The following is an 11,141-nucleotide window of genomic DNA, read 5'->3' as shown; positions in this document are numbered from 1 at the left end:
TCTCTATTGTCTTATTCTCTAAGCCGCTTTGTTCTATTTCTTTTTTTAGTGTTTTCTCTAAGGTTTACAATACTCATCTTTGACATATTCTTGATATAGAGCAAAAATACTACATGCAAAATATATCATGACCAAACAGGGATTATCCCAAGAAGCAAAGTTGACTTACCATTTGAAAGTCTATTAACGCAATTCACCACTAACAGAATAAAAGGGAGGGAGGGTAGATTCATACGAACTTCTCAATAGAAACAGGAAACAAATATTTTGACAAAATTCAATACAAATTCATGATAAAATCTTTCAGCAAATTCCAAGAGGTGAAATTTGTTCAAGCTGACAAAGGGAATCTGTCAAAAAAGAAAAGGAGCAAATATCATTCTTAGTGATGAAAAACAAAATGTCCCTTTTATTAGTAATAATAAACAGTGTTACTAAGTATTACAGTAAGAAGGAGTGGAACCATGACAGCTGAAGAGCCCTATTCCTATAGATTGGAGGAATTTCCCTAAGGGAGATATACAGCTATTTTTGACTTTACATATATGACTTTTCTGGGCTTCCATAGAAGCTCAGCTAGTAAAGAATCTGCCTGTAATGTAGGAGACCCCAGTTTCATTATTGGGTCAGGAAGTACCCCTGGAGAAGGGATAGGTTACCCACTCCAGTATTCTTGGACTTCCCTGGTAGTTAAGACAGTAAAGAATCCTCCTGCAATGCAGGAGACCTGGGTTTGAATCCTGAGTTGGGAAGATCCCCTGGAGGAGGGCATGACAACCGACTCCAGTATTCTTACCTGGAGAATCCCCACAGACAGAGAAGCCTGGCAGGCTACAGTCCATAGGGTCATGACTGAGTGACTAAGCACAGCAACAGTATGTACTCTTCATTAAAAGTATGATTTTAGAAAGCATTTCATTGTAAAAAAATTCAGTCAGTGTAAAATTGTGTCAAAAGAGTCTTTATAGCTAGAAATAAAAATCAAACACTGAATACAGTCAAACTTGTCTTCCTAATCCCCTCCTCCATCTTCCTCCTAGAAGCAGACAGTAACTCCTTTCAACAATTTCATGTTTTTTTATTCTGGGGCTTTTTTTTTTTATGCATATGCAAGCATATATATATTTGTGTTCCTTAATGTATGGTTCCATATCAGAGGCTCAAGGCTGCTTGCTGCTGCTGCCTTTGATATATGTATGTTTACAAGCACTAAAATGGCCAAAGAGTAAACAGTGGGAGGTAAATGTGCACAGCAAAGCACTTGGTTAATTTGGTTAATCAGCTTTATCATAAGTAACCTGGCCCTGGCTACACAGCACAGCATGCTAGAAGCTCCCAGCAGGGAAGGAGGAGGGAGCTGGCTATGGGGGAAATTAACTGATCATCACGACCTATTGAGTCTGATTCATGCTGCTGTTTACATCTGAAGGGTCTGATTGGAGGGAGTAAGGCAAGAGCTGCTGCTGCTGCTGCTGCTAAGTCACTTCAGTCATGTCCGACTCTGTGTGACCCCCATAGATGGCAGCCACCAGGCTCCCCTGTCCCTGGGATTCTCCAGGCAAGAACGCTGGAGTGGGTTGCCAGTTCTTCTCCAAGGCAAGAGCAGTTGGCAGCATTTCAGGACAACATTTCTTGGTTTTAGTTTATGGAGATTCAACATGCATGATTCAAGGGACATTGAAAACATACAAATGCAGAGTAAGGCTTTTTAGCCTATTTGGCTCCATTTCAGAGCCTGGAACTTTGGGGCCTGGGCCCTGGGTGAGCTTTTTCCAGGTGACAATGGAGAAGGCAGGTTCTAGCAAGCCAATATCGATAGAGTGGAATCTAGAGAATTTTATACTGTGAAAGTTTAGATTTCACTTCTTATTAAAGATTTCTTCAGTTCAGTTCAGTCACTCAGTCATTTCCAACTCTTTGCAACCCCATGGACAGCAGCACGTGAGGCTTCCCTGTCTATAACTAACTCCCAGAGCTTGCTCAAACTCATGTCCATGGAGTCGGTGATGCCATCCAACCATCTCATCCTCTGTTGCCCCCTTCTCTTCTTGCCTTCAATCTTTCCTAGCATCAGGGTCTTTTCCAATGAGTCAGTTCTTCACATCAGGTGGCCAAAGTATTTGAGCTTCAGCTTCAGCATCAGTCCTTCCAATGGATATTCAGAACTGATTTCCTTTAGGATTGACTGGTTAGCCTTTGCCCTGCTTCATTTTGTACTCCAAGGTCAAGCTTGCCCGTTACTCCAGGTATATCTTGATTTCCTACTTTTGCATTCCAGCCCCCTATGATGAAAATTACATCTTTTTTGGGTGTTCATTCTAGAAGGTCTTGTAGGTCTTCATAGATCGTTCAACTTCAGCTTCTTTGGCATTAGTCTTTGAGACATAGACTTGAAATACTGTGATATTGAATGGTTTGCCTTGGAAATGAACAGAGATCATTCTGTCATTTTTGAGATTTCACACAAATACTGTATTTTGGACTCTTTTGTGGACTATGAGGGCTACTCCATTTCTTCTAAGGGATTCTTGCCCACAGTAGTAGATAGAATGGTCATCTGAATTAAATTTACCCATTCCAGTTTCTTTTAGTTCACTGATTCCTAAAATGTCAATGTTCACTCTTGCCATCTCCTGTTTGACCACTTCCAATTTGCCTTGATTCATGGCCCTAACATTCCAGGTTCCTATACAATATTATTCTTTACAGCCTCCGACTTTACTTCCATCATCAGTCACATCCACAACTGGGCCTTGTTTTTGCTTTGGCTCTGTCTCTTCATTCTTTGTGGAGTTATTTCTCTACTCTTCTCCAGTAGCATATTGGGCACCCACCGACCTGGGGAGTTCATCTCTCAGTGTCCCATCTTTTTGCCTTTTCATACTGTTCACCAGGTTCTCAAGGCAAGAATACTGAAGTGGTTTGCCATTCCCTTCTCCAGTGGACCACGTTTTGTCAAAACTCTCTACCATGACCCGTCTGTCTTGGGTGGCCCTACATGGCATGGCTCATAGTTTCATTGAGTTGGACAAAGCTGTGATCCAAGTGATCACTTGGATTAGTTTTCTGTGATTGTGGTTTCCATTCTGTCTTCCCTCTGATGGATAAGGTAAGAGGCTTGTGGAAGCTCCTTGATGGGAGGGACAAACTCTGGGGGAATTTGGGTCTTGCTCTGATGGTCAGGGCCATGCTCAGTAAATCGCTAATCCAATTTTCTGTTGATGGGTGGGGCTGTGTTCCCTCCCTGTAGTTTGTCCTGAGACCAAAGTATGGTAGAAGTAATGGCAGTAATGGTGACTTCCTTCAAAAGGACTTACGCCAAGACTGTTGTACTCAGTACCCCTGACCCCACAGCAGGCCACTGTTGACCCACGCCTCCACTGGAGACTTCTGGACACTCACAGGCAAGTCTGGCTCAGTCTCTTGTGTGGTCACTGCTCCTTTCTCCTGGGTCCTGATGCACACCAGATTTTGTTTGTACCCTCCAAGAGTCTGTTTCCCCAGTCTTGTGGAAATTCTGTAGTCAAATCCCACTGGCCTTCAAAGTCAAATTCCCTAGGGGTTCTCAGTCTCACTGAGATCCCTAAGTTGGGAAATCTGTTGTGGGTCCTAGAACTTTCACAACAATGTGAGAACTTTTTGGTATAATTGTTCTCCATTTTGTGGGTTGTCTGCTCAGTGGTTCTATGGTGGGGCTTACACATCACATCTTCCAGGTCTGCTGCAGCCAGAGCCCCTGTCCCCACAGCAGGCTACAGCTGACCCATGCAGGAGACATTCAAACACTCAAAAACAGTTCTGGCTCAGTCTCTTGTGGGGTCCCTGGGTCCTGGTGAGCACATGGTTTTGTTTGAGCCTTCTGAGCATCTCTGGAGGGTATGGGGTTTGATTCTAAATGTGATTTTGTCCCTCCTACCATCTTTTGGGGGCTTTCCCTTTGCCCTAGGAAATGGGGTATCTTTTTGGGGTGGGATCGAACATTCTCCTGTCAGTGGTTGTTCAGCAGTTAGTTGCAATTTTGGAGGTCTCACAGGAGAAGATGAGGACACATCCTTCAACTTTACCATCTTGTAGCCGACCAGGCTCCTCTGTCCATGGAATTCTCCAGGCCAGAATACTGGAGTGGGTAGCCATTCCCTTCTCCAGGGGATCTTCCCAACCCAGGGATCAAACCCAGGTCTCCCACATTGCAAGCAGATTCTTTACCATCTGAGCCACCAGGGAAGCCCAAAGATTCCTTGAACAATTTTTTTTTTTACTTTAGGATGCATTTACAAATAGTTGTAGGTTTATGGAAAATTTTTGAAGACATCCCTGGTAGCTCAGCTGGTAAAGAATCCACCTGCAATGCAGGAGACCCCAGTTGGATTCCTGGGTCAGGAAGTTCCCCTGGAGAAAGGATAGACTACCCACTCCAGTATTCTTGGGCTTCCCTGGTAGTTCAGATGGTAAAGAATCTGCCTTCATTGTGGGAAACCTGGATTCAATCTCTGGGTTGGGAAGATCCCCTGGAGGAGGGCATGACAACCACTTCAATATTCTTGCTTGGAGAATCTCCATGGACAGAAGAGGCTACCACCATGGGGTCACAAAGAGTCAGACATGACTGAGCAACTAAGCACAGCACAAAGCAGAGTCCACTTATTCACTAATATCTAGTTTCACCTATTATCATCCTCTATCAGTGTAGTGTATATGTCATGATTAATGAACCAAAATTGAAGCAGAATTATTAAATAAAGCCCATATTTTATTCAGATTTTGTTAGCTTTTACCTAATGTTCCAGGATGTCACATTACAGTTAGTTATTATGTCTCCTTAGACTCCTCTTGGTTGTGACAGACTTTCTCAGATGTTCAGTGTTTTTGATAATCTTGAAAGTTTTGAGGAATTAATGGTCAGGTATTTCATATATACACGTGTATATATACAGGGGTTCAGTTCAGTGACTCAGTCGTGTCTGACTCTTTGCGACCCCATGAACCACAGCATACCAGGCCTCCCTGTCCATCACCAACTCCCGGAGTTTACCCAAACTCATGTCCATTGAGTCAGTGATGCCATCCAACCATCTCATCCTCTGTCGTCCCTTTCTCCTCCTGCCTTCAGTCTTTCCCAACATCAAGGTCTTTTCAAATGAGTCAGCTCTTCGCATCAGGTGGCCAAAATATTGGAGTTCCAGCTTCAGCATCAGTCCTTCCAATGAACATTCAGGACTGATCTCCTTTAGGATGGACTGGTTGGATCTCCTTGCAGTCCAAGGGACGCTCAAGAGTCTTCTCCAACACCACAGTTCAAAAGCGTCAGTTCTTCGGCACTCAGCTTTCTTTATGGTCCAACTCTCACATCCACACATGACTACTGGAAAAACCATAGCCTTGACTTGATGCACTCTTTTCTCAATTTTGAACCAATCTATTGTTCCATGTGGGAGAAGGCGATGGCACCCCACTCCAGTACTCTTGCCTGGAAAATCCCATGGAGGAGCCTGGTGGGCTGCAGTCCATGGGGTCGCTAAGAGTCAGACACAACTGAGCAGCTTCACTTTCTCTTTTCACTTTCATGCATTGGAGGAGGAAATGGCAACCCACTCCAGTGTTCTTGCCTGGAGCAATCCCAGGGACGGGGGAGCCTGGTGGGCTGCCATCTATGGGGTCGCACAGAGTCGGACATGACTGAAGTGACTTAGCAGTAGCAGCAGCACCATTGTTCCATGTCTGGTTCTAACTGTTGTTTCTTGACCTGCATACAGGTTTCTCAGGAGGCATGTCAGGTAGTCTGGTATTCTCATCTTGTTAAGAGTTTTCCACAGTTTGTTTTGATCCACACAGTCAAAGGTTTTAGTGTAGTCAATGAAGCAGAAGTAGATGCTTTTCTGGAATTCTTCTGTAGAGTTTTGGCTTTTCCAGAATGTCATATAAATGGAATCAAACAGTATATAACCTCTCCAGATTGACTTCTTCCATTTAGAACATTGACTTAAGGTTCACTCACTTCTTTGCCTGATTTGATAGCTCATTCCTTTTTATCACTGAATAATATTCCATTATGTGAATGTACTACAGTTTGTTTATCAGTTGACCTATTGAAGGACATCTTGTTTGCTTCTAGTTTTAGTGATTATGAATAAAGCTTCTGTAAACATTTCATGCATATTTTTGTATGAATATATGTTTTCAAATCAGTTTGGTAAATATCTCAGGACATGATTACTATATTGTATATTAGTATACATTTAGCTTTGGAAGAAATAGCCAAACTGTCTTCCAAAGCAACTGTACATTTTTTATTTCCACCAGCAATGGATAAGTTCTTGTTGCTATGCAATTAGGATAATTAGGTTTTTATTTTTTGCCATCTAGTCACAGGAATGTTCTAGTATTACTTTGTTGTTTTAATTTCAATTTTCCTAATAACAATAGGAAAAGGAGTACGTCAAGGTTGTATATTGTCACACTGCTTATTTAACTTATATGCAGAGTACATCATGAGAAATGCTGGGCTGGAAGAAACACAAGCTGGAATCAAGATTGCCAGGAGAAATATCAATAACCTCAGATATGCAGATGACACCACCCTTATGGCAGAAAGTGAAGAGGAACTAAAAAGCCTCTTGATGAAAGTGAAAGTGGAGAGTGAAAAAGTTGGCTTAAAGCTCAACATTCAGAAAATGAAGATCATGGCATCTGGTCCCATCACTTCATGGGGAATAGATGGGGAAACAGTGTCAGACTTTATTTTTCTGGGCTCCAAAATCACTGCAGATGGTGACTGCAGCCATGAAATTAAAAGACGCTTACTCCTTGGAAGGAAAGTTATGACCAACCTAGATAGCATATTCAAAAGCAGAGACATTACTTTGCCAACAAAGGTCCGTCTAGTCAAGGCTATAGTTTTTCCTGTGGTCATGTATGGATGTGAGAGTTGGACTATGAAGAAGGCTGAGCGCCAAAGAATTTATGCTTTTGATGTGTGGTGTTGGAGAAGACTCGTGAGAGTCCCTTGGACTGCAAGGAGATCCAACCAGTCCATTCTGAAGGAGATCAGCCCTGGGATTTCTTTGGAAGAAATGATGCTAAAGCTGAAACTCCAGTCCTTTGGCCACCTCACGCAAAGAGTTGACTCACTGGAAAAGACTCCGATGCTGGGAGGGATTGGGGGCAAGAGGAGAAGGGGACGACAGAGGATGAGATGGCTGGATGGCATCACTGACTCGATGGATGTGAGTCTGAGTGAACTCCAGGAGTTGGTGATGGACAGGGAGGCCTGGCGTGCTGCGATTCATGGGGTCACAAAGAGTCGGACACGACTGAGAAACTGATCTGATCTGATCTAATAACAATGTTGGGCATCATTTTATATGTGTATTGGCCATTTGTATATCTTCTCTAGTAAGGAGCCTGTTCAGATCTTTGCCCATTTTTAAATTATGTTGTCTGTTTTCTTTTCAATTTTAAAAGACATTTTTTATATATTGTGGATATATGTTCTTTATTGATATGTGTTTTACAAATATTTTTCTCTAAGTCTGTGGCTTTTTTTCCCCATGTGATTAGCAGTGATCACAGAGCAGAATTTTTGAATTTTAATAAAATTCCCAGATTTTAGATGTTCAATTTTAATACAAAGTATTTTTTAAAAAGTACCAAGTAAAGGTTTTTCTTTCATGAATTATGTTTTTTGATAGTGTATTTTAAAACATATCACCAAACCCAAGACCATGTGCATTTTCTCCTACATTTTCTTCTAAAAGTTGTATAGTTTTGTGTTTTATGTTTAATCTTATTAAAGTCTTAACTTGCTCATGATATAACTTCCTTTTTAGGTGGTTAGGTTTGTGGGAAATGGTAATTTATTTGACAGCGCCTATTTCTCTTTCTGTGTTTGTTTTTCTTCCTTCAAATGGGATAAAGCAGAAAAGATGACTAGCTTAATGTGAAGTCTGATGAGTTCAGAGAGAATTTGTTTCTGTTATGGATTTAGAAATGGTTCTACGGTGACTTTTTAATTTGTAACAATTTTCATATGCTGATAAGCTTTATTTAACAAAAAATAACGTATGGCAGGATTGTCAGAAAAAAAATGGAGAGAAATATCATCCTAGCTCTAGGGTTGGAATAGGAACTGAAGAACTTTTCTTTGGACAACAACATCAGAAGCAGGGGGCAGACCTCATATAATGAGATCACCATGGCCCTCAAAAGCAACCTTTTAACTTTCCTCTGATGGAAACATTCTCCTAGTCACATCAGTTATAGGGCATTTATTTCCATTTTTATTCCATTGTAAACAATAATTTAAATTTATACTTTTTTTGAATCCCATTTTGGAACATCCCATAAATCTTGTTATTTACCATTCTTACTGTTGTTAATTTCTAAACTATTGTTGTTTCTAAATTATTTCTAATTTCTAATTATTTGTAATGTTTTCTTCTTTGTCATTGAGAAAGGACCCAATGACTCCTTACTCTCTAATCAGAGTGTAAACTGTATGCTTTTGACCTTTTGTAATTTTATTGGTATGTGATCTTTTTATTCATTTACTTGATTGGGGGCAGGAGGAGAAGGGGACGACAGAGGATGGGATGGCTGGATGGCATCACTGACTCGATGGACGTGAGTCTGAGTGAACTCCAGGAGTTGGTGATGGACAGGGAGGCCTGGCGTGCTGTGATTCATGGGGTCGCAAAGAGTCGGACACGACTGAGCGACTGATCTGATCTGAAATGTTTTATTAGTATTGTAAATAAAGGTATATTCTATGCTTGTGTGGTATAAAGTTTGATTTACATTTATCAGCCACCAAAACGTTATTAAAAGCTTCCCATTAGTATTTCACTTCTGTCCATTTCTCCTACTTTATAGCAGATTTCACTTTTTGGATTGTGTTTCATTGTGAAATATACTTTCTGACAGGACCTCTTCATTCCAGTTAGTATTTTTGCTTTAATTTCTATCATATTTATTATTTGTATTGTGATTCTTTTTAAAAATGTTTTTGCCTGATATATTTGCCCACTGTATAATCATTTAATAAATTTTTATTAAATAATTTTGTATCTAAAGGTGGTCTTTAGACAATGTCACACAGAAGAGTTTCTCTTCTTACTACAGAATCTAAGGATATACTTTTTTAATGAAGGAGATTTTCCCAGTTGTAGTTACAGACGTAATGAACATATCTGGTCGTATTTTGCCATCTTATTTTTTGATTTCTCCCATCGGGTTTTCTTTCCTTCTCCTAGTCCTCTTCTACTTTTTCTTTCTCTTTCTTCTCTCCCCTCTCTTTCTCCTTATCTTTTTTCCCTGTTTTTGTTTACTGCCTTTTATTAATACCATATGACTATGTTTTCTTTGCTTTCATTGTCTCTAATATTTTGGAAGAGATCTGTGCTGTTTTTTTAAGCCACTAATAGTCACCATCATTTGAAAATCTACTTCAGTCCAGGGATGGCAAATATGCAATGTCATTCTCTGCTCTTCCAGGGAGGACAGTTTAAGTAGATCAGAGCAGTTTCCCAGATATGACCTCAACAAAGCCCCCAGGCAGTCAATGCCAATTAACAGGAGTGGAAATTAAGCTGAAATCTTGATGCCATCCTTGCTTTTTCCTATTTAATGAGTCAAGCCACTGGTTCCCAAATATTGCTGTGTTTTGGAAGAAGCTGAGGAGATTTTAGTTGCATTCCATACCAATTAAATAAAAATGTCAGAGGGAGGAAGTCAGGCATCAGTGTTTCATAGAGTCCCAGGAGATTCCAACACACAGCAAAATTTGCCAACTACTAACTTTAAGCACAATTTGACTTCTCACCCTTCTCCCCTTCTCATTTATGCCATTATTAATGTTTAAATATCATTCTTAATGACTAAAATTCTCTGTGCCCCTGTGTCTCCCTTCTTCCCTTCCTCTCCTGTTCCCTCTCTTCTTTCCTCCAAACCATTTTTTGTTGTTCAGTCACTAAGTCATGTCCGACTCTTCGTGACCCTATGCATGCAGGACACCAGGCTTCCCTGTCCTTCACTATCTCCCTGAGTTTACCCAAACTCATGTCCATTGAGTTGGTAATGCCATCTAACCATCTCATCCTCTGTTGTCCCCTTCTCCTCCTGCCTACAATCTTTCCCAGAATCAGAGTCTTTTCCAGTGAGTCGGCTCTTTGCAGCAGGTGGCCAAAGTATTGGAGCTTCAGCTTCAGCATCAGTCCTTCCAAGGAATATTCAGGGTTGATTTCCTTTAGGATTGACTGGTTTGATTTTCTTGCAGTCCAAGGGACTCTCAAGAGTTTTTTCCAGCACCACAATTAAAGCATCAATTCTTTGGCTCTCAGCCTTCTTTATGGTCCAACTCTCACATCCATACATGATTGCTGAAAAAACCATAGGTTTGACTATATAGACCTTTGTCAGCAAAGTGTTATCTCTGGTTTTTAATGTGCTGTCTAGGTTTGTCATAGCTTTCCTTCCAAGGAGCAAGCGTCTTTTAATTTCATGGCTGCAGTTACCATCCACAGTGATTTTGGAGCCCAAGAAAATAAAGTCTGTCACTGTTTCCTTTTTTTCCCAACCATTACATATATTCTAATTTTAAAATAAGTTTTGAAGTTGGCATCTACTTTATAACCACACTTAAAAACTAATTTGGATCTCTTTCAGTTCTAAATGGTTCAGTGTTTGTGACCAGCCCTTTTATACAATCACCTTCACTTTTTGAAACTTCAAAAACTTTGTTTTCTTTCTCAGGTAGTAGCACATCTTCAATTTTTTTATTTTTTAAAGTCCCTGTGAATAGCATATTGCACTTTTGAAAGAACTTTCTTCTGTTTCATTCACACAAAATTTGTCTAGGTTACAAAATGTCTGAGATGACATTGTTTCTCTTTAAAATTCTGTAGACATTGATCCCTTGTCTTCTAGTACCTCAAACTATAGAAAAGATGTTTGAGGCCAGTCTCATTTTCATTCTTTTGCAATATATATTTTCTTCTGGCTTAGGACCTTGCATATTCTTCCTTTCATTCTTTTAGTGCCAAAGTTGACCAGAATGTGCCTGGATTGGGTCTTTTAAAATCCATTTGACTTGGATGCAATGGGTGCTCTGAACCTACAAGTACAGATTTTTTTTTTTTTTTTCATAT

The 11,141-nt window shown here is 40.4% G+C and overlaps 1 long non-coding RNA gene across 4 annotated transcripts in view; it reads right to left on the bottom strand.

Moving 5' to 3' along the window:
* LOC129646669 (uncharacterized) overlaps nucleotides 1-848 on the bottom strand; it is a 35,345-nt gene extending 34,497 nt beyond the window's left edge. For 2 of the 4 annotated variants that reach the window (XR_008712099.1, XR_008712100.1), the window contains exon 1: nucleotides 170-848. This is a non-coding gene — a long non-coding RNA (uncharacterized LOC129646669). The remainder of the gene's footprint in view (nucleotides 1-169) is intronic. The other 2 variants (XR_008712101.1, XR_008712102.1) reach the window with 1 other exon arrangement.
* Between the last annotated feature and the right edge of the window lie 10,293 nt (nucleotides 849-11,141).

Source organism: Bubalus kerabau, chromosome 3, assembly GCF_029407905.1.
Source record: "Bubalus kerabau isolate K-KA32 ecotype Philippines breed swamp buffalo chromosome 3, PCC_UOA_SB_1v2, whole genome shotgun sequence".
Taxonomy (NCBI): domain Eukaryota; kingdom Metazoa; phylum Chordata; class Mammalia; order Artiodactyla; family Bovidae; genus Bubalus; species Bubalus kerabau.
Note: the sequence above shows the minus strand (reverse complement) of the source record. Positions and strands in the feature narration are given on the sequence as shown.